The sequence below is a fragment of the Macaca nemestrina genome, chromosome 4 (assembly GCF_043159975.1).
Source record: "Macaca nemestrina isolate mMacNem1 chromosome 4, mMacNem.hap1, whole genome shotgun sequence".
NCBI classification, from domain to species: Eukaryota; Metazoa; Chordata; class Mammalia; order Primates; family Cercopithecidae; genus Macaca; species Macaca nemestrina.
In genome coordinates, this window is record NC_092128.1 from 176696465 (window position 1) to 176720647 (window position 24183).

At 43.2% G+C, this 24183-nt stretch overlaps 2 protein-coding genes across 12 annotated transcripts in view; one reads left to right on the forward strand and one right to left on the reverse strand.

Annotated features, from left to right (window-relative positions):
- LOC105472693 (crystallin zeta like 1) overlaps nucleotides 1-9823 on the reverse strand; it is a 52837-nt gene extending 43014 nt beyond the window's left edge. For 2 of the 3 annotated variants that reach the window (XM_011726180.2, XM_011726182.2), the window contains exon 1: nucleotides 9094-9247. The gene's annotated coding sequence lies outside the window, so the exon portion shown is untranslated. Of the gene's footprint in view, nucleotides 1-9093; nucleotides 9248-9706 lie in introns of those variants that run through there. The other variant, XM_011726181.2, reaches the window with a different exon arrangement.
- A 92-nt stretch (nucleotides 9824-9915) lies between these two features.
- The window catches only part of LOC105472692 (intersectin 1), a 252536-nt gene continuing 238268 nt past the window's right edge, over nucleotides 9916-24183 (forward strand). For 5 of the 9 annotated variants that reach the window (XM_071095646.1, XM_071095648.1, XM_071095647.1 and 2 more), the window contains exon 1: nucleotides 9952-10129. The gene's annotated coding sequence lies outside the window, so the exon portion shown is untranslated. Of the gene's footprint in view, nucleotides 10130-24183 lie in introns of all 9 variants that reach the window. The other 4 variants (XM_011726179.2, XM_024790051.2, XM_024790050.2 and 1 more) reach the window with 1 other exon arrangement.

Consider the following 24183-nt stretch of genomic DNA (forward strand, 5'->3'; position numbering starts at 1 on the left):
AGTCTATAAACCACTTAATGGAAGTATTTAAACTTACAGCCGGGCATGGTGGCTCACACCTGTAATCCCAGCACTTTGGGAGGTCAAGGCGGGCGGATCATCTGAGGTCGGGAGTTCGAGACCAGCCTGACCAACATGGAGAAACCCCATCACTACCAAAAAAAGAAAAAAAGAAAAAAAATTAGCCAGGCGTGGCAGTGCGCGCCTGTAATCCTCGCTACTCAGGATGCTGAGACAGGAGAATCGCTTGAAACCAGGAGGCGGAGGTTGCAGTAAGCCGAGATCATGCCATTGCACTTCATCCTGGGCAACAAGAGCGAAACTCTGTCTCAAAAAAATAATAAAATAAAACAAATAGGCAGGGCGCGGTGGCTCAAGCCTGTAATCCCAGCACTTTGGGAGGCCAAGACGGGCGGCTCACGAGGTCAGGAGATCGAGACCATCCTGGCTAACACAGTGAAACCCCGTCTCTACTAAAAAAAAAAATACAAAAAATTAGCCGGGTGTGGTGGGGACACCTGTAGTCCCAGCTACTCGGGAGGCTGAGGCAGGAGAATGGCGGAACCCGGGAGGCGGAGCTTGCAGTGAGCCGCCATCGCGCCACTGCACTCCAGCCTGGGCGACAGGGCAAGACACTGTCTCAAAACAAACAAACAAACAAAAAATAAGCTTATATTCTGTGAACTTCTTGAGGCATCTCTAAAGATTCCACAAGTGTTTCTTTAATTTTCAGAGTAATTATATGGTAAGACTTTTTTAATGCAAATTTTACAGAAGTATAAAATATAGAAAAGTACACAAATCCTTGAAGCGCCTAACTTGTTGAATTTCACAGTGTGAATAAGTCCACGTAACGGCAGGAGACACATCATCGTATACCTCCAGAAGTTCCCTGTGTCCCCTTCTCCTCCTAAGGAGACCCAATATCCTAAGTTTTAACAACACGGATTAGTTTTGTCTGCTTTTGAACTTTATATAAATAAAATTATACTCTTTAATGTCTGTTTTCTTTCTTTCTATATTAGGTTTGTGAGTCTCACTCACGTCAGTTACTTGTAGTTGTATTCTATTCATCCTGCATTGCTACATAGTACTCCATTGTATAAACAAATTGCTATTTATCCATTCCACTATAGACAGACCCTTGAATTGTTTCCAGTTTGGGGCTCTTATGAATTGTTCTCTTAAAAACATTCTTGTATATACTTTTTGGTGAAAGTACTATTATTTTGTTTATGGAAACTGAGTCTTAGCTTAAAGCATATAGTTGGTGTCTCATAGCAAAAGCTGGGCCAGAACTGGGATAAAAACTAGGTGCTACTGATTCCAAAGTCGTTACTCCTAACCATGGTATTTAATGGTTTCCTACAGAGCTGCTAACATTAGATATATCAATTAAAGTTGAATACTTTCTTTCTTTTTTTTTTTTGGCGATGGAGTCTCGCTCTGTCGCCAGGCTGGAGGGCACAATCTTGGCTCATTATCTATCTTGGCTCACTGCAACCTCTGCCTCCCGGGTTCAAGCAATTCTCCTGCCTCAGTCTCCCAAGTAGCTGGGACCATAGGCACACGCCACCACATCTGGCTAATTTTTGTATTTTTAGTAGAGATGGGGTTTCACCATGTTGGCCAAGATGTTCTTGATCTCCTGACCTTGTGATCCGCCCACCTCGGCCTCCCAAAATACTGGGATTACAGGCATGAGCCACCGCGCCTGGCCTAAAGTGGAATACTTTAAAGATAATTATTAAGTACCTGTTGATAGTTCTGGCTACATAATTTGCAGGGCCTAGTGAAAATGAAAATGTGGGAAGCCTTGTCTAGAAATTATTAAAATTTCAAGATAGCAGAGCATGAAATCAAGCAAAAGTCTCTTCTGAATGTGAGGTCAGTGAGACTGCATAGGCCACATGCCCATAAAGCCAGCTCTCTGCGTTTAATGTTAGTGGATCTACTTGGATCCAAATACGTAAAGAGTTTTTACAAAGTGTAGTTGAGCAATGGTTGCTGGTTTCCCGGATGTGATAATCAAATGCTGGAACTAACAGAAATGAATACACGTTCAAGATATATATAGAAATTATGTATGTAGCATGTATCAACGATGTATATAAAAGCAGGATTAAGCTGGGTCAGATGATTAATTCTAACCCTTTGGTTGCAGAAGGTGTTTGTGTCAATGTTTTGGGGGGCTGGGGAGAACCTAAGCATGTATACAGCAGTTACGTATTCCCTCCAGCATTAAATCTAACCTCTTTTGCCTACCTTTGAAGGCTCTCTAAAATGCATACTCACTCTCTCTACTCTACCTTACTGCTTCCACAATTTCCAAGCACATACCCTCTGTCTATCTAGTCAGTATGACTTCACATCATATGGTTACCCCATCTCAGAGCTTCTAGGCATGGCCTCTTTCCTGACAGAATGCTGTAATTTACAGATTCTGCTAAGTAAGTAAAGTTCAAGTTATACCCCCTCTCTGGAATCATCCCCAGTGACTCACTCCGTTTGTTCCATGCTTCCCAATGTCATTACATACTAAAAAAACTTTGCTTTATTTACTAACTAGAGTGCTTTACCCACCATTGCCTGGGAAAATCGACATCGATTATTATTAAATAATAATAAAAAAATCTCTGTTCCTACTCAGTCTGGAGTTACTAGAACTGCCTTTTTGAGAAGTGGAACAATTACATATCAACATCTTGATTTCAAAGCATTTTGCTTTGTGATATTGGACACTACTGTTTTCTCTGCCCATTGAATCTTGAAATATATGGCATGTCTCCCAGATAAGCAGTCACATGGACCTTAGACTGTGCCCCAGTTTCAAAGACCCTGGAGGACAACTGCTTGTTTGCACCCCTAATATCCCCTAAAACAAATATTGTGTATATAATAATGGCAATATTTTTAATCACATCATCCTAACTAGTTTCTCTAAATTAAGTGAAAATTGCCCTGGTTGGTGGAAAAAAGTAAAGTTCAGTTGGTCCAATTAAGAATTGTATGGGAACAAAAATATCCTTAAAGTTACAAAGTAAAGAAAGAGAGGTGTTTTTTTCACAAACGTAGCCAGAAGAAAACTGAGGAAATATTTGTCTTGCAAACCCAAAAAGGAATACTGAGTTCCTAGTACTAGGAAAATGGTAGAATGGATGGTGTTCAAGGCCCACATGGTTTCCTAGTCAGATTAAATAAAAGTCTATTATTTAACAAAATTTTATTTCATTTTATTTTTTGTTTTTTGTCTCACACTCTGCCAAGTCTCATATTATTTAATAAAATTTGTATTGACTTAAACACATTTGCACACAGGACATAAAAGTATTAAACATTTTACAAAATAAAAATATACATTAAAACATATAGGCTGAGCATGGTGGCTCACAACTGTAATCCCAGAACTTTGGGAGACCGAGGCAGCTGGATTATGAGGTCAAGAGATCGAGACCATCCTGGCCAACATGGTGAAATCCCGTCTCTACTAAAAATACAAAAATTAGCTGGGCGTGGTAGCATATGCCTGTAGTCCCAGCTACTTGGGAGGCTGAGGCAGGAGAATCACTTGAACCTGGGAGGCAGAGGTTGCAGTGAGCTGAGATTGCACCACTGCACTCCAGCCTCCAGCCTGGCAACAGAGCGAGATTCTGTCTCAAAAAAATAAAAATAAATAAATAAATAAATAAAATATATAATACTTATGACATTTCTAAGAAAAGTCATGTAACTTCAAAATTATAAGTTCTACTATAAATTTTACTATATCAAAAAAATACGATATAAAACTTTTTGGCCAGAGTGGTGGCTCCCACACCTGTCATCCCAACAATTTGGGAGGCTGAGGCAGGAGGACTGCTTGAGCCCAGGAGTTCGACAGCCTGGGCAACAAAGCAAGACCCTGTCTTTTAGAACAAATAAATAAGCCTGGTGTAGTGGTGCTTGCCTGTAGTTCTATCTAGGCATTGGAGGCTGCTTTGAGCTATGATCACCACTGCACTCCAGCCTGGCCAACAGAGCGAAACCCTGTCTCTTAAACACACAAAACTTTTTAATTACAATAAACCTGTTTAAAAATGTAGGCTGATATAGCCTGTGAAAAGCATAAAAACTTTACATTTTTACAGGTATATCAGAATCTTAAAATGTTTGAATTAATCCACAAACTGAGGATTACGTTAGCAGCGCTATAAATTTGTTTTTTTTTTTGAGATAGAGTCTCGCTCTGTCACCCAGTACAGTGGTGTGGTCTCGGCTCACTGCAAGCTCCGCCTCCTGGGTTCACGCCATTCTCCTGCCTCAGCCTCCCGAGTAGCTGGGACTACAGGCGCACGCCACCAAGCCCAGCTAATTTTTTTGTATTTTTAGTAGAGATGGGGTTTCACCATGTTAGCCACGATGGTCTCAATCTCCTGACCTTGTGATCCACCCACCTTGGCCTCCCCAAGTGCTGGGATTACAGGCGTGAGCCACTGCTCCTGGCCACTATAAATTTTTATAATGGCCACACAGTAAACTTACTAAAAAATCTGGGGAAACAAAAATTAAGAAGATAATACCAATTTTAAATAATTTTTAGCAAAAGCAAAACAAGAACTTTGCATAAATTAAACACTTAACTATCAACACTTCAAGAAAGTAGTTAATAAAGATACTGATCTGCTAAGGGATTTCTAAAAAATCAATGGGAAGTAGTTTCAAATGGTTTCATCCTTCTTATAATAGCAACATGAACTCCACCTGCTCCTTTGTTACAGTCAATCCCCCAAGAAACTCATCTATTCTTTGTTGTAAATAAAACCTCTACAAATCATTCCTTACCTACACTTTCAGGCCAAAAGTGTTCTGAGCATCAGACCAACCTCAAATTCAACAGACACAAAGCTGGACTCATCTTTCCCCCAAACAAGATTTTGCTGTAGTCTCTAGTCATCAAGAATACCTTAGATCCATCCCATCACCTTCACTCTGGTGATGTGCGAACACCTCAATGCCTCAGGCTTGGGTTGTGGCAATAGGTTGCCAAATGCTTTCAATACTCTCCCGCATTCAACCTGTCTATTCCCCTATGGCTAATTTAATTCCTCAAAGTCCAAACTCCTCTTCCTACATGCTCAAATTTGTATTATTCCCCAACACAAACTTTATAATACTATGGCCATTTCAGGCTCAGAGTTCGGTTATAATGTTTCTAACCTACCTTCATTTTTATTTTAAGGAAAGCAAAGATATATATAAACAGCTAGACAAGAGAAAAGCACATATATATGTAAACAGCTAGACAAGAGAAAAACAGGTGAAGTCAACTCTGAAATGTGGCCCTGTATGCTCAACCTGGTCACCATGCCAGGCTCTCTTGGGCTGTTAGAGTATCCAATACCCTATTCCATCATTGGCACCTGCACACAGCATTATACTACTAGCTAGATTGTTAAGGGGAAATCTTCAGTTATATTTTGATCATTTGTGAAGAGGTGAATTAATATTACGTTTTAACAATGTTCACATTAATCTGAGGCTTTTCATACATATCCACACATTGGAAAAATAAATATGCCCAAATATTTGATTAAAAAGAATATAGTCACCATAATCAAAGCAACTAGCTGGAGTTTTGGCTTAAATATTATACTCTGCAGGCTGTGGAGGATGGTAGTCCTAACGGGTCAGGTCTGCCTCTTTTTTTTTTTTTTTTTGAGATGGAGTTTTGCCCTGTCATCTAGGCTGGAGTGCAGCAGCGCAATCTTGGCTCACTGCAACTTCCACCTCCCAGCTTCAAGCGATTCTCCTGCGCCTCCCGAATAGCTAGGATTACAGGCGCATGCTACCACACCCAGCTAATTTTTTTGTATCTTCAGTAGAGATGGGGTTTCACCATGTTGGCCAGGCTGGTCTCGAACTCCTGACCTCGTGATCCACCCGCCTTGGCCTCCCAAAGTGCTGGGATTACAGGCGTGAGCCACCGCGCCTGGCCTGCCTCTTAAAGAGGGTAGTGAAGGCATGGTCATAACAGTTGAGGATATCTCTACATGGTATAGTCAACAGTCTCTAGAAATCTGTATATTCAAAGGACACTTTGCACAAGCAACGAGTCTACAGGTGTTTTGCTGCGTACAACTGCAGTGCTCTTTTGTGCCTGTTATTACATAAGATGGGCACAGGAGATACTGTGACAGTGGCTTATATCTGGCTAAACCTTGGAAAGCAATTCCAGCTAATAATACAAGAACTTTAGGTATTATAATTTAAAACTAAATGGAAAATGCGTAACATTAGATGGTCCCTATCACTAGAGGGACTGAAACAGAGGCTGGGTACATATTACAGGGGCTTCATAAAGGAGATTCCAGCATCAACTGAGCAGGACAGGTGGATCAAATGACCATTTAGTTCTGTTCTAATTGTGACAATCTTGATAAATATTATCAAGGCATATTTGATTGAATTTATACATGTGTGGCACAATCTCTACATCGTATGCAACCTGAGATCTAAAGATAGATAAAGGAGCAGAAAAGGAAAATTGTTTCTTTTTTGCCTATCTAGTACAGTGGCTCTCAATAAAGAACTTTTTGGATCTCAAAAGAATTTCTGATGCCTCACCATCTCCATGAGGGCTTTATTATCTGTTGATTTTCAGATGGTATTTTCACTTAAGAGTCTAGGGTTTCTTACATGACCAATTTCCCACCCATGTCTCTGGAGGTTGGAGACGTGGGATGGTCATTATCCCAAAGATCTGAAAATCTCTGGTCCAGTTGCTATTCAATGTAGGGCTATTTAATATAACATGATCCAGAACAACAGAAACTTAACTTTCATTTATATTTTTGAATGAGCATTATATTTTCTCATATCATACTACTGGGGAACAAGGGAGCAAATGGTGTGATGAATGAGTCTTCCCTTTATAAGCTGGCTTAATCATGTGACTCTGGAACAATGCAGGTGGAGGTCCCTGGTGATGAGAATGACTATTTGAGGGATCCTCCCGAAACTCTACCACACCACAGTTACTTGCTCCCCTCCAATCCATTTAACTGACTTTCTTTTCCACCTACTAACATGATTGAAGTTTGTAAATGCTTAATTTTCCAGTTCACTATAGGATTGTGGAGAAACCACTCCTTGCTTCAAATGAAAAATACGAATTGTAATTTTGATAAAATATTTACTAATTCAAAAATCAAGAGAAAATAATTTCATGTCTTTATTATGCACACAATGGAAGAATTTTTTTTTTTTGTAAAATACCATATTTTAGCATATGTAGATATGTGGATCTTTTTTTGAGACAGGGTCTCACTCTGTTGCCCAGGCTGGAGTGCTGTTGTTGTGATCTTGGCTCACTGTAACCTCCGCTTCCGGAGTTCAAGCGATTCTCCTGCCTCAGCCTCCTGAGTAGCTGGAATTACAGGCGTGCACCACCATACCCGGCTAATTTTTGTATTTTTAGTAGACACGGGGTTTCACCATGTTGGCCAGGCTGGTCTCGAACTCCTGGCCTCAAGTGATCCACCTGCCTCAGCCTCCCAAAGTGCCGGGATTACAGGTGTGACCCACCACGCCTGGCCAATATGTGTATTTTTGCTCTTCTACTCATAAAACTCTCCTGAGCTCAATGTAGTACTGTTCATTGGGTCTACAAGAAGAGCATAGTTATCTTAGAAATATTTCATTGCACAAGGCTGGCAGCTTGATCTTGTATGGGGAACTACCCCAGTTGCAAATCTAAACGTCTTATCCCCTACTGTAAGCTGGAAAAGAGGCATCAATAAGGGAAATTAGTGATAAAAGGTAGTAATTATACACTGCAGTGGCTGCTGGATCTGATTTAGAAGTCATAACTGACCTGAGCTTGAATCCTGGCTCTCCTACTTATTAGCTGTATGACTTTGGACTACTTAATTTTAACCTTTCTGGGCCTGAGACCCCATATCTTAGATAATAATAGCAGTTATCTCAAAGGGTTGCCGTAAGGATTAAATAATACATGCAAAGCACTCAGCGCAACATCATACTTTCAGAAATGTTGGCTATTTTGACTATTATTTCTGTAAATTGGGCACATCTCAATTACAGAGAATCTCTAAAGTAGTTCTGAATCCCATCTCATAGAGTTGCAAAGGGTTTGGTCAATGCAGCCTTATTTTTCACACCTTTTAATTTCTGCAGTAGGCTACTGTAGCAGTCACTAGCACAGATGGCTACTGAGCACTCCAACTGTGTCTAGCTGGAACTGAGATGCGCTGTAAGTGGAAAATACACATCAGATTTTGAAGATTTAATACGAAGAAAAGAATGTAAAATCCCAATTTCTAAATATTTGATTAAGCGTTGAAATGGTAATGTCTCAGATATACTAGGCTAAATGAAACATATACTTAAAATTAATTTCACGCGTTTCTTTTCACGTTTTAAATGTAGCTATCCCAAAATTTAAAATGACATAAGGGACTCGCATTATATTTGCACTGGACAGAGTTCAGGTAAAACCTTGCTACTCAAAACGTGGACAGCAGCACCTGGGGGCTTGTTAGAAACGCAGATGTTCCGCCCGCACCCAGACCTATGCCAAGGCGATGCTTACATCTCGCTCCAGATGATTCCGCTGTTTAGCGTAATGAAGAGGGCCGATGTGGCTCAAAAGCCACATACAGCGAATAACTACTAACTGCTTTCCCAAAACAGCAAAGTGATGAGGAAGAAAAAAGTAGCTGAGAAGAAGTAACAGAGAAAGAAAAAGACACTCAAATTCTAGGAACAAAAAGCAGAGGAGAAAAACCCAACCTGGGAGATTAAGTGGAAGGGCACTCCCAGACCTCTACCTCCATAAAAGTACAGGGAGATGCAAACTGAGATAAGACCTACAATAAAAACCCGTCAAGGTCCAAGGAAACTGTCCCTCAAATCTAGTCTTACCCACCCCTCAGCGGCCTCAGCTAAGCTAGGCCTGGGCCCGAACAAGTCCCAGGTTGGGGTTCGACGCGAACCACCATCCTCCCCAGGGCTGCACAGTTCCGCGGGGCATCTCTCCACCTTTCGCTTAAAGTCCCATTTCCCAAGACACAGGACGCTTTTTCCGGGGCTCACCTGCCTCTGAGCCGCCACAACGGCCTGCACCTTCACCACCGCCACCTTCAAGTCCTTCCGCAGAGAGCCCGCCCCCTGCTCCCATTGGTCAGGCCGCTCGTCACTCCTGAAGGGCGGGGTCGGACTCGCGAGGCTGTCGAGAACGCCATGGCAACCAGTCTTGGAACTACATCTCCCGTGATGTTCCGCTCGGGGGCGGAGAAAGAGGCGAGGCACCTCCCCAAGGACTACCAATAAATGGGCGAAGTTGGAATCGCCTGGATGGATTCCGTTTTATGCAAATCCTAACCGAAGATCACACCCTTCCTCATTCCAACCTTGGGCCCGGCCAACCCCTCTGGCTTGTGCTTCGCCTCCTTTATCCTTTCCACATTATTCTCTCCTTTAAAACCTCCAATAATTAAGCCAATTAAGTGCATTCTATCTAGTGCCTCGCACGGCAACGAGCAGATGCACCGAAATCGTGCAACAAAATCTCCATAAACCACGATAGGCAACCTCAGAGCAGAAATCTCCGGTTACGCCTACGTGGGGAAGAGGGGGAGAGTGCTAATCCTGCCCCCACTCAGCGCCTGCTGACTGGCTCATTCAGCTTGTCACTCTGTCGTCTTACATTTCTTTGGCTCCCCTTCCTCGGGTTCGCACGGTGGGCGGGGCCAGCGGTAGGGGGCGGTGAGAAGGTGCGGGCCCCTTCTTCCGATTGGCAGACGGTTTCCCCACCCACTTATGGGCGGAGACGGAGGGTGGATGGGGGGCGGGGGAGGCAGCGGAGGGAGATGAGGAGATAGGCGGGAGCGAGGGAACGAGGGAGGGAGCGAAGGAGGTAGAGAGGAGTGGAGGCGCCAGGGGAGGGAGCACAGCTTGGTTGCTCCGTAGTACGGCGGCTCGCGAGGAAGAATCCCGAGCGGGCTCCGGGACGGACGGAGAGGCGGGCGGGGATGGTGTGCGGGGCTGCGGCTCCTGCGTCCCTCCCCGCGGCGCGTGAGCGACACTGATTTGTCCCTGGGGCGGCAGCGCGGACCCGCCCGGAGATGAGGTGAGGAGAGGGCTGCACGGCGGCGGCCTGGACCGCGGGCAGCGGCGGCGGGGGCGGGGGTCGGCGCGATGGCTGCCCGGGGCGTCCATCCCGCGCCCTGCGCTTGTCCCCCCGGCCGCCTTTAGCCCCTCGCCGCGCGCCTGGGAGACGGCAGCGGCCGCCCCTCTGCCTCGTCCTTCCCGTCCTCGGGGGCGGCGACGGGATGGCGGGCGGACCCGCACTGGGAGGCCGGGGGCTGCGGTGGGCCGTGGGGTGGTGGCCGTGGGACGGGCGTAGGGATGAATGGGCGCCGCGGCCCCGCCGCGGAGCGGGCTCCCTCCTGCCGCGGGGACCCCGGGCGTCCGCTCCTTCCCAGGCTGACCTCGCTGCCCTCGGCCGCCGGCGCGGGGCGGCCCGGCCTCGCCTCCCGCCGGCCTCCCGGGGACCCGCGCTGGCGGGAGCGGCGTCGCCTCTGCCTGGAGCCCCGGCTCCTTCCTCGCTCCCTCGCTCGCAAGCCTGCGGAATCCCGGGTCAGTGAAGGGCAGGCAATGCAGTTCGGCCCCAGGGCGCGCCGCGGGGCCGCCCCTGAAGGCATTTAACGGAGAGCGGCTCCCGCGCCCTGTGAGCGCGTCCCCGGATCCGCCGCGTCCCTTGCCTTCTTACGCACCGGCACGGTTTTGTGGTGTGGACCTGAGGCACAATTGCAGTCCCTTGCTTGCACGAGGGAATGCAATCAGAATTCCTAAAAAAAGGAAACCGGCGAGGAATCGGCCGCACCTTCCTGCGCCTCTGCTTGCTTTGGGGTTAGAAAACAACTTCGGAGATTACATTTCCTATGGGCAATCTTTTGTTGTGATTCAGACTCAAGAAGGCTTTGCTTTGGAAGAAATAGATTAGCGGCTTCTCTGTGGAGTTGGAGGCTATAGAGATTTTTATAGCCTCTTCAATATGAAAGTTTCCTCTAGAACTTTGCCATCATCAGTGCTATTCTGAGGGCAGCAGCAACCTGGGAATTTAAATATATGCAGGCTCCGGCCAGATGCGTTTCTTTGTGCTTGTCTGCTGCTCCCCTTGATCAAAATTCTTCTCTTGCTGCTCCCCTTGATCAAAATGTACAGATAATAAAAACAAGGCCAATGAAAAGGGTGGCTAATAACAGCAAATCCCATACAAACAAATGCCTCTAGAAATTCTCAGTTCTGTCAGCGGGGAGGCAGTTTTGCTAATCCCGTGGAACGGATGAAGAGAAAGGCACAGATATCTCATGGATTATGTAGTGGACAGGATGTGAGGGCAGGAACTGGGGCCAGGACACAGCAGGCCAGCTGGTTTGCATGGTGCCACTCTAAACCCCCAAAATTTGAATAGGAGGAATGTATTTGTTGGGATACCTTTATTTTTAGATGACTTGAAGGTTGAGAGTGCGGAAGCTTAAACACCCTTCATAGTTATTATTTCTTAGTTTATCTCTGAGAATAAAATATGCTTCTGTTTAAAATTTCTTTTACTGGTGTGCTTGAAACGTTGTTTTGATGGGAGTTTCCTTGTAAGTAAAAACATTAAAAATTACATACATATGAAAGAAAAATCGCTAGTGCAGATGGGTTTGTAAAGAATCTAGGGACTTTTAAGTCATATAAATTAAGGAGTGAGGGACACTAATTTGATGCTGGTGTTAAAATTATTTCAGACACCTTTAAGTAGTCCAGTAAAGATCATTTCTCATAGTATGATCTTTTTTAAAAAATGGTATTTCATTATCTAGGAATGCTTCTGTTGAAATTGCTGGGGCGCATGGTACCTTCACAAAACTCTATTATTATTCTGCCTGAGTAAGAGAGGAAATGAACAAATTTTTAATGTACTTTGGAACCCTGTGGATTGCTCAGATACTAAGCATTGTGAAATAGGGCATAAAATGAGTGGTAGCAAGTTAGTTCTGTGAAATGTTTGTCCTTCTTAGATTTTTTTTTTTTTTTTTTTTTTTTTTTTTGGCAGTCGACTAGCAATTTTCTTTTCCCTAAGGTTTATCTTCAATATTGGTAGTAGAACCTCTGCTCAAGTTTCTCTTTTCCCCAAATACCTAGATTGGGGCAAACTGTCAAACCTCCTGTAAGAGGTTAAGGAGGAGCTGCTGGTAATTTCTTTTTTTCTTTTTTTTCTTTTCTTTTTTTTTTTTTTTGAGACAGGCTCTGGCTATGTCACTCAGGCTGGAGTGCTGTGGTGCAGTCATGGCAGCAACCTCAACCTCCTGGGTTCCAGTGATCTTCCCACCCCAGCTTCTGGAGTATCTGGGACCACAGGTGCACGCCACCATGCCCAGCTAATTTTTAAAATTTTTCTGGAGACGGGGTCTCTCTATGTTGCTCAGGCTGGTCTAAAACACCTGCCTCAAACGATTCTCCCACCTAGGCAGCCTCCCAAAGAGCTAGGATTAGAGGGATGAGCCACCATGCCTCGTCCAAATTTCTCTACTCTAAATCGTTTTTTTAATTTGCTAAAATTTGGGAGTTGTAGAGAATTGATGACATGAGAGTTTGGATTATGTTTGCGCCTCAAATTCTTCTGCCATAGAGCTGTTCCCTTCTGAATGATCACTTCCTCCTGACTGGCTCCACTTACTGGTTGGGTTTCTTAAAGTGTGGACCTCAGATCACTTACATCAGCATTAATGGAGGCACCTGTTAAAAATACAGGTTTGGGGCATGGTGGATCAAGCCTGTAATCCCAACACTTTGGGAGGCTGAAGTAGGAGGATAGCTTGGGCCCAGGAATTTGAGACCAGCTTGGGCAACATAGGGAAACCTTGTCTCTAAAAAAAAATTTTTTTTTATATGCTGGGCTTAGTGACTCGTGCCTATATTCCCAGCTCTTCTAGAGGCTGAGGTGGGAGGATCTGGTTCACTTGAGCCCAGGAGATCACGGCTGCAGTGAGCCGTGATTGCCCTACTGCACTCTAGCCTGGGCAACAGAGAGAGTGAGCCTGTGTCCAAAAAGTAAGTAAATAAATACATAAAAATAAACACAGGTTTCTGTCACCTCACCTCAGAATCAGACAGCTGGAGGTGGGGCTCTGGAATTGGTATTTTTAATGCATTCTCTAGGAATTTCTCCTGCATAGGGAAGTTGGAAACCACTAGCTTCCTTCTCACTGAGCATCTCCTGAGACCAGCTCCTGAAGTGGATAGAAAGTTTTTCAAGTGGCAGATTAAGTTTTATGCCTTAGGCTGCTAATAAAAAACAATTGACCATGACTTTCCGCTGTGTAATTGTACCTGTCATACACCTTTCAGATGGCAGAGGCTTTGGTTCACCCCTGTACCTCCAGGGCCTAAAACAGTGCCTGGAGGAACTCAAACATTTGTTGAGTGAATATGTGAACTACATTGCAGTGAGACCAATCTTTTAAAAGTTTACTTGTCAAATCTATCAGTTAGTAGTCACTGATTTTAAATTAGGAGCCATAAGCACTATACCCCAGTAACTTCTGTAAGTTTGGTTAGTTTAGAAAGGAGAGAGCCTTTCCCAGACATAGTGTGCTCAAGGTGATTAGCCAGAAAGAAGATTCAGAGCAAAGCATTTGCTTAGAGAGTCAAAATGTAAATTTAAGTCACAATGTAGTGGTAAATCATATATCAAAGTTACATTTGGTATATTGTCTTATATCAAAATATCATTTTATAAACCATAAGTCCAACATACTGCTATAAAAATTGGTTTCTAACAAATAGAGAAAATTGTTATATTTTCCAGTTTCAACTTTTCATGCTAATAAAATTTGACCTTTACACCTTCTTTTCAAGAGTTCACCACAGGACACCGTAGATATTATGCAGTTAAGAGCGCAAACTCTGGAGAATATTGTGTTTGACTACACAGTCAGTGAGTTTGATGTAACCTCTCAATGCCTCATTTCTCAGCTGAAAATAGGAATAGTAATAACAAAGTTCACCTACTTCTAAGTGCTTACATAAGTTTTTGAGACACACGCACTTAATAAATGGTAGTTACAGGGATGATAAACAATTGGGGTGTATAAAAATATGTAAAACTCAAAAGCTAACCCATTTAATTATTGTACTACTGTACTTTATGATAGTAAATAGAAATCTGTTGCTTAAAAAAGAAGTTTCTTTGGTGGTGTGCGTCTGTAGTCCCAGCTACTTTGGAGGCTGAGGTGGGAGAATCACTTGAACCCAGGAGATCAAGGCTGCAGTGAGCTATGATTGCGCCACTGCACTCCAGCCTGGGTGACACAGCAAGGCCCTGTCTCCAAAAAAAAAAAAGTTTCTTGTTAACTCCTTGGCACTATGTATAATTTTTTTAATTGAATGACTAGACTAAACATTAAAAGTATTTAATAAGCTACCAAATATGTATTAATAACTATAAGTTTTTGAAAATAAATACTAAATCTCATGATCACTTTTAGGTTAAAATATAGTTTATGATGAGCAACTAATATTCTTTGTATCTAAAAAGACAATTGTATGTTTTATGGTAGAAAAATTGAAATACAGAAAAGTATAAAGTGGAAAACTATGAAATACCCACAGGTCTACTACCTGCATACATATATCTTCAAATCCTTTTGTGTGTATGCGTGTGGCTATTCATACACAATTTCTGCAATCTCAGCTCACTGCAAGCTCCGCCTCAAGGGTTCACGCCATTCTCCTGCCTCAGCCTCCCGAGCAGCTGGGACTACAGGCACCTACCACCACGCCCGGCTAATTTTTTGTATTTTTAGTAGAGATGGGGTTTCACCGTGTCAGTCAGGATGGTCTCGATCTCCTGACCTTGTGATCCGCCTGCCTCGGCCTCCCAAAGTGCTGGGATTACAGGCGTGAGCCACCACGCCCGGCCTACTTTTTTTTTTTGTTTAACATCTTGTCATGAGTGTCTTTTCCTGTATATATGTATATTGCATTATAACAATTTCAGTAACCAAATAATATTCCGTTTTATGGATCTATGATAGTTTTTTTTTTTTAATTTTATTTTTTCAGACGGAGTCTCACTTTGTCACCCAGGCAGGAGTATAGTGGTGCAGTCTTGGCTCACTGCAACCTCTGCCTCCCAGGTTCAAATGAATCTCTTGCCTCAGCCTCCTGAGTAGCTGGGATTACACGTGCCTGCCACCATGCCTGGCTAATGTTTGTAATTTTAGTAGAGATGGGGTTTTGTCATGTTAGTCAAGCTGGTCTCATACTCCTAACCTCAGGTGATCCACCTGCCTCAACCTCCCAAAGTGCTGGGATCACAGGCGTGAGCCACCGTGCCCAGCCATGGATCTCTGGTGGTTTAGCCAGTTTATTTTTATTAGACATTAGTTTGTTTATTTTTCCTCCACGGTTACTTATAACCCTGCAGTGACCGTCCTTCTACATATGCCTCTGTATATACTTGTGAGATTATTTTCATTAGGATAAATTTCTACAAATGGAATTTGCAGAATCAAATTTAACTGTAGAGTCCAAAACTCTTAGCCTGTTTCCTAGACATATTTTATAGGCATTTGGGTACTTTTTACGTTCTCGATTTCTGTTGTGGAGTAACTAAGAGGTTCTCTGACATGTACTAATGTATAAACTGGGTGAGGCACAAATTTGAATCCGTTTCACTGAACTCACATAAGTTAGCTCAGAAATTAGCCTTGGGACTGGTGCTGTGGGTCACTCCTGTAATCCCAATACTTGAGAGGCCAAGGTGGGACCATTACTTGAGCCCAGGAGTCCCAGACCAGCCAGGGCAACATAGCAAGACCCTGTCTCTAAAAAAAAAATTTTAAAAAGTAGCCCGGTGAGGTGATGCCCACCTGTAGTCCTAGCTACTAGGGAGGCTGAGGTGGGAGGACTGCTTGTACCCAGGAGTTGGAGGCTGCAGATGCCACAGCACTGTAGACTGGGCAACATAGTGAGACCTTGTCAACAAAGAGAGAGAGAGGGGAGGGCAAGAGAGAGAAAAGAAAGAGGAGACAGAGAAAGAAAAAGAAAGAGAAGGAAGGAAGCAGAAAGAAAGAGAGGAAAATTAGCCTCGTCAACTGTCCAGCATTCATCCTTAAAGCAGTCTTGTTATCCTTTACTCTGTAGTGGTTTTCCTAAAGTGCCGCTGCATGAAAAACAGGATTAGAGTGATAGAGAAGACTAGTGAAGTTTGAAAAGGCAGTTCACTTGTGATGTGGACTTGTCTTTGAAACGCAAGACTGTACAGAAGTGTGATGAGGGAGACAGCTGGGTGTGTGTCCAGATAGTTCCATGCTGGCCAGTTTGGAGATAGAACGTGGCCTAAGGAAGTTTGCTTCCTGAATGTGAAGGCCTCAGTGTAGAGAGATATCAGATCCACTGGGGGATCACTGAAAAGTAAACCAAAACATTTTTATTAATACATGTGATGGTAGAATGTCACTCAGGTTTTGTTCCTAAAGTTTGTAGCTAAGAAAGTGAATTTTAAGCAAGTTAATCTATTTGAATGCATCACTGCTGTTTCAGCGTTTTTCTAGTAGAATTAATGATAGTTAGCTTGCTTTATTAGCTTACTGCCCAGAGAGAACATTGGTGAAATTGTTTTGGCTTCAGCTCTCTGGACTGAGATTGTGCTGCCTAGCTCAGTTTTCAGTTGGTCACCAAAACCTGTCGTTGTTTTTGTGTGGTATGGGGTCTGCTGGAGCCGTGTGGTAGTGCATTTGGCTCTTCATTGAGTGGTGCAGCCAGGAGTTGAACTGAGGGCTGTGACAGAGTTTTGAATTCAAGTGAATTCGAATGTGAAAATAACAAGGTCTGGCCGGGTGCGGTGGCTCACACCTGTAATCCCAGCACTTTGGGAGGCCGAGGTGGGTGGATCATGAGGTCAGGAGTTCGACACCAGCCTGGCCAACATGGTGAAACCCCATCTCTACTAAAAAATACAAAAATTAGGTGGGTGTGGTGGCATGCTACTGTAATCCCAGCTATCAGCTACTCAGGAGGCTGAAGCAGGAAAATTGCTTCAATTCCCTGCTTGAACCCAGGAGGTGGAGATTGCACTGAGCCAGTATCGCACCATTACACTCCAGCCTTGGCAACAGAGTGAGACTCTGTCTCAGAAAAAAATAAATAAATAAGTAACAAGGTCATAGCAACACAGCAAGTGGGCAGAGTTTTCCCCTTGGTGGTAAAATTAAACATCCTCTTTTTCATACAGGAGGACAGTGCGCTTGCCCCTCTGTTGCACTGGTGTGCATTTGATGTGTTCCTCCTTGCATTATGTCTGCAAATCATTCTGGTGTCTGGTGGCATGCATTTGCAAGACATGGATACAGTTCATGGACATGGACGAGGTCAGCTGGCTTTTTTGTCAGGCTTTAACCAACCTAGTTAAGAAGGACATTGACTCTTACCATAAAAGCACTGAAACGAGATGCCATTGGAGCCATTCGTTTTGTGTGTGTGTGTGTCTGTTTGTCTGTTTGCCTGTTTGTCTGTGTGTGTAGGGCTAATTACTTCTCTGCAAGGCAGATTTCCTGAGCAGTTTTATTGTTCTAACACAGACAAAATGTGTGTAAACACATATATCATTCCAGTGTGTTATCTATAATGGGTGTGTTCATTGTGGATCCAATGTTTTATAAAAATCCATTCATTTCTGCTGTGAACTTAAGATAGTGGATTTTAAAACCAAGTTATCTTTCAATTTCTGAAGTTATCTGAAACTCAGCTGCCCCAATCTTGCAGAATTGGAGTGTTACATTTTGGCTTCTGATGAATAAAAGCTATATAGCTAGCAATGAGAGAAACCCTGAAAAATTGACAAGAAAATGAGTGCCATTCTTGGTATATAGCAGATTTCGATGAATAGTAGTTCCCTTTGCCTTTATTTCTCCTCTTTCCTGCACTTAATATAAAAAGCTAATATTAAACAAAGTCATTAAATGAGAATAGATCTGTCTTATAGGTAGCACTGGTTTTTTTAGACCCCTTCAGATACGGTTATTACAATTGTTGTTTTAATACTCTTTAAAAGATTACAGGAGGAGGGAACTTGGTAGCGGGGTTACCAGGATGTTAGCTCCATGAGGGCAGGGAGTGTATCGCTGTTGTCCAGGGAATTGGCCCCAAGCCCTAGAGCAGTGCCTGCTGCCTGGCAGACACGCAAGGGTTATTTGTTGGTTTATTAAATCAAGGAGTGTTTGAGGCCCTTCGAACCTGGGGGCCAGAGGGCTCTGAGCTGGTGCAGAGCCAGTGCTGGGGGCAAGAGAAACAGGTGAGGAGTGAAGGAGAGAGGCCCACTTGGGACCTGACTCGGAATGTCTGGGAAGTAGGAAGCTAATGTAAGTTTTAAGCAGGGGAGTCCCATAATGTGCTTTTGTTTAAAAAGCTCCCTTTGGGCCCAGCGCGGTGGCTCAAGCCTGTAATCCCAGCACTTTGGGAGGCCGAGGCGGGCGGATCACAAGGTCAGGAGATGGAGACCATCCTGGCTAACACGGTGAAACCCCGTCTCTACTAAAAATACAAAAAAATTAGCCAGGCATGGTGGTGGGCGCCTGTAGTCCCAGCTACTCCGGAGGGTGAGGCAGGAGAATGGCGTGAAGCCAGGAGGCGGAGCTTGCCAAGATGAGCCACGATCATGCCACTGCACTTCAGCCTGGGTGACAGAGCGAGACTCCGTCTCAAAAAAAAAAAAAAAGCTCCCTCTGGGTATCTTGTGGGAGTGGATATCATGTGGGAGTGGATTGGAGGAGGGATAGAGAGGGACACTGCATTGACTCCGCTTCCAGCTGTCTATGGATGTTGACGTTTCTACCTAGCCTTCTACTTTATCTTTGCGATGAGGACAATATGGTTTACTTTGTGAGGTCTCAGGAATGGTTTGAGATGAATGGCAATTTGTATAAACTTTCTGGAGTTCTCTGAGGAAAAGAGAACCCCATAAAATTCTATTTACTATTGATCAAATGAAAAAGCGGTGTAAAATAAAGATCAAGAATTATTTAGCTTTATAAACAAGTTAATTGAGGTTATGAATATAGGTCTCTATAGGAGAGATTTTCTGTTTCCTTTTTTAGTGAAAGAAATCTTAAATGTATGGGAATGAATCCTTAAAATAGCAGGCTTTTGCACTGTCTGTAGAAGCTGCCCTCTTTGACGAAGATCTGTTTTGTAAAATACTACTGTTGTCTGTCCAATCTGGAGTTTTAATTAGTATCAAAGGGAGGGAAATCCTGCAGTAATTGTAACCTTACATTACTTCTTAGTTCAATTAGTTTTAAACCACAGTCATTATCTGTTATCTTTAGTTGTTTTGATCTTGGTAGATGAAGTGATATTACAATTGTGATTTGGTAATTTAAAAAATAACATGTTTTTTCCTACTACAAAAGGAATACATGTTTATTGAAGAAAACTTTCGAAAACATGTATAAGGAAAGAAGACTAAAAGCCTACCAAGATCTTACCATCCAGTGATAATAACTGTTAATACCTTGTGAAGGTCAACATGCTCAAATTACCCAGCAGGTGCCTGGTGTGAAGCTGCTCAGCCCGGGGAACTTGAAGGCATGTTAGGGACCAGGAGCACTGAAGGTGGCAGGACAGTCCAGGGCCAGTCAACCCAGACCTTTGTGGTTCTGGGAGGATATGTCCTGGTGTTACTGCACCTTCTAGTTATTTAGGAGAATGAGTTAGGAGAATGTGGGTTTAATATGAAATCTTCTGATTTTTATGTGGGCCACACTTTTTTTTTGTTAACACACTGGGGTTCAAAGCATACCTGAGGACTGGATTCAGTCTTTGTTGCCTTGCCGGTTTGTAACCTCAGGTACATACAGCTTTGTAGCCTGTGTTTTTCACTTAATGTGTTGTATTTGCAGCCTTTTTTGCTACATCATCATATATGTAATCAGTCACTTATTGCTAGACCTATAGATTCTTTGTCTTTTTGCTTTTTAATAAAGACAGGTGAAATTCTTGGACCAAAAGATGTTTGTAAAGCCTTCGCAGCATACTGCCTTCAGATGCATTCCCCCTATCATGTAAAAGGTACCTGTTTCCTGTTCTCTTACCAGGACTGGGTAAAACCATCTCCAAAAACATCTTAGCCAATTTTATTGGTTTTAAGTTGCATTATTTTCTCTATTACCAATGAGTGTGAATGATTGTTAAATGCCTGTTGGCCTCATACAAATTTATTTGGTAACCAGCCTGCCTTGCTGGAACTCTAAGTTCCAGCAATGTTTTGGTCTTGCATTCAATGCTTCTCAATCTTTGTGATTCCAGATAATATTAGTACTGTGTTAATAGCAATAATTAGTACTAATTGTAGGCATCATTCCCCAAAACTGAGGGCATCAGTATCTTTGGCACAACTATAATCCACTTAAAGTACTGTGACTGGGAAGTTCTTTTTGTTTTTGTTTTTTTTGACACAGTCATGTTTTGTTGCCCAGGCTGGAGCGCAGTGGCGCAGTCTTGGCTCACTGCGACCTCCGCCTCCCGGGTTCAATTGATTCTACTGCCTCAGCCTCCCGAGTAGCTGGGACTGCAGGCACATGCCACCATACCCAGCTAATTTTTGTATTTTCAGTAGAGATGGGGTTTCGCCATGTTGGCCAGGCTGGTCTCAAACTCCTCACTTCAGGTGAGGAGGATCTGCCCTCCTCGGCCTCCCAAAGCACTGGGATTACAGGCATGAGCCACCGTACCCAGCTGTGATTGGGAAGTTCTGAGTGTAATTAGTTGTTCAGTGAATGTTTGAGCACATACTGTATGTACCTGGCATTGCTCTAGGTGAGTGGCCTTGAACCAAGGCAGAATCTCAGCCCTCTAAGACTTTTATGCTTTTTAAAAAAATTATCTTGGGTTTTTCAAATAGACCATAATGTTTATAAAGGACCATTTTCATTCCTAGAATTTATAATTTATTTTTAACTTATATTTCTTTCTTTTTTTTGAGATGATGTGTTGTTATATTGCCCAGGATGGTATTGAACTCCTGGGCTCAAGCAGTTCTCCTGTTGCAGCCTCCCAAAGTGCTGAGATTATAGACGTGAGCCACTATAAGTTGTATTTGTTTATTGGCATAGAACTTCTAAAATAGTGATGAATTCTTGTTACCCTTTAATTAATCCTTCCTTCCTTCCTTCCTTCCTTCCTTCGTCTCTTTTTTTTTTTTCTCTTTTCTCTTTTCTTTTTCTCTTGTCTCACTCTGTCACCCAGGCTGAGTGCAGTGGCATGACCATGGCTCACTGCATCCTCAACCTTCCAGGTTCAAGCAATCCTCCCACCGCAGCCTCCCAAGTAGCTTTGACTACAGCCACGGACCACCACACCTGGCTAATTTTGCATTTTTTTTTTTTTTTTTGGTGGAGATGATCTCGCTGTATTGCCTAGGCTGGTCTCAAACTTCTGGACTCAAGTGGCCCTTTTGCCTCAGCCTCCCCAAATGCTGGGATTATAGGCATGAGCCACTGCACCTGGCCTTTGATTTTTTAAATTCACTTTAATGATCTTAAATTCTGTTATACTCCAGTCTCTTAGCAAGAGTCTAGAATCAACGTGAGTTGTTAGTTCCGTATTTGGATTATGAGACAAGGTATAAAGCTGGGACTGTGTGATGGGAACCTTTGGAATGTATGTCTGACCCAACACAGATGCCTTAACTGCCCATCAACCTACACATCCAATTTCTTCCTACCTCCTTCTCCCCACAAAAGACATAATACATTGAACTCGGGTTGGGCACCTGACCAACCTGGCCCAATCAGTGTTCGTTCCCTGGAAATTTGAAACTAGGCTCAGTAGAGAAGGATTTGTTCTTAATATGCTCAAGGACCCTAAGTAAAGGATTGGGAGTTATAAGCAGTTATGTTCTGCTGTCTGGGGACCAAGAAAGATGATTTATGGATGGGGAGAATAAAGCAACTGTCTAGAGAGAAGCAGAAAGAGAACACTACCTGACTCTCTGGCAGTGTTAAGCCACTTTCTTCCAGTCTGTTCTTGATCCAGCTGCATTCTTGTTCTTGAGTTCTTAAGGTTACCTCCTTCCTTTTGATTTAGGTAGCTGGGGTTTCTATTACTGTGAACTAAACATTCTCCTCATTCTTAGCACCATTCTGTTTTTATGATACTACCTTGTCTCATTTTTTTTTTTTCACTCTGTCTCGGGATGTTGTGAATTTGTTATTATTTTCTCCATATAATAACATCAACAATTAAGGACAGCAAGAAACATGGAAGTACCAAAATTTAATCTAGTTCAGATAATCACAACTTGATTGGAAAGGCCGTTTTACAAATGTGGACTCTGGCGCTGACCTGTTTTAAACCGGTGTAGATCTCTAGCTGAGGGAAAACAGGAAGGAAGAAATTTTGAAGTTACTTTTAAATGTTGTAGAATTTCAGTGGTGTCATTTCCTTTCACGTACATATAAAATGTTGACCTCATGCAAAAACCAGTACTAGGGACATTCACAGTGTGCAGTATCGGGTGCATCTGTATGGGGGATGAGTTTGAAGTCTGTTCAAGTGTGTAGCCACTGAAACAAGATTTTTTTTTTTTTTTGAGGCAGAGTCTCACTCTGTCACCTAGGCTGGAGTGTGCAGTGGTGTAATCTCGGCTCACTGCATCCTCTACCTCCTGAGTTCAAACAGTCCCCCCACCTCAGCCCCCAGAGTAGGTAGGATTATAGGCATCACCATGCCTGGCTAATTATTTTTTATTTTTAGTAGAGGTGGGGTTTTGCCATGTTGGCTAGGTTGGTCTTGAACTCCTGACCCCAAGTGATCTACCCATTTTGACCTCCCAAAGTGCTGGGATTACAGGCGTGAGCCACCGTGCCCGGTCTTGAAACAAGACTCTTAAGTGTGCTATCTGAATACCAAGAAATTGAATCACAGAATAGTTTACCTGGGGCTGGGCTTAGTTTTTAGATTAGCTTTCTGTGTCATGGTGATGTCATATATCAGGAATCCTTAACTTAAAAAAGAATCAGTGATAAGTTTAAGTAGTCCACTATCTAAATGCAGTTGGGTGGGGAGGTGGAAAAAATGATAGGGAGAGAAAAAAAGGATTGTAGGAGAGAGAAGGAAGAAAAAGGAAGGTTGCTTTATTGCCACAGTTTTCTTTATTCATAACTGTATTTGTATGAGCTTTTTCATTTGCAAGTGGAAGAACCACAGCATTAAAATATATTGACTCACATACCTGTCAAGTCCAAGGATTCTGATTGGCCTGGCATGATCGCATGTCTGAACCCATGATATGACCAAGGGAAATGTGTACTCTCATTGGCTCTCCTGGGCCTTGGGTCTACCTTTTCCCCCAATTGGTGAGATCAGTGCCTAAACACCTGGAATTAACAGAAAGGGGAAAAGAGAAGTAGGATCTGTTATGAGGAGAAAAAAATGCTATGCAGGCAAAACAGATGGCCTTTACTCAGTGTGTGATTGGTGTCATACAAATTAATAATTAATAATTGAAGTTACTTTTAAATCTTGTAGAATTTCAGTGGTGTCATTTCCTTTCACATAAATATAAAATGTTGACCTCATGCAAAAACCAATACTAGGGACATTCACAGTGTACAGTATTGTGTGCATCTGTATAGGGGGTGAGTCTGAAGTCTCTTCAAGTGTGTAGCCACTGAAACAAGATTTTTTTTTTTGAGACAGGGTCTCACTCTGTCACGCAGGCTGGAGTGTGCGGTGGTGCGATCTCAGCTCACTGTATCCTCTACCTCCTAGGTTCAAACAATCCCCGCACCTCAGCCCCCAGAATAGGTAGGTCAGTTCTGTGGCCTGCCACTTGTTTTATTCATTCATTCATTCATTCCACAGAGTTTCCCTCTCTCGCCCAGGCTGGAGTGCAATGGCATGATCTCCGCTCACTGCAACCTCCACCTACCAGGTTCAAACAATTCTCCTGCCTGGGCTTCCCAAGTAGCTGGGATTACAGGCACCTGCCACCATGCCCGGCTAATTTTTTGCATTTTTAGCATTTTTATCATTTTTAGTAGAGACAGGGTTTCGTCATGTTGGCCAGGCTGGTCTCGAGCTCCTGACCTCAGGTGATCCACCTGCCTTGGCCTCCCAAAGTGCTGG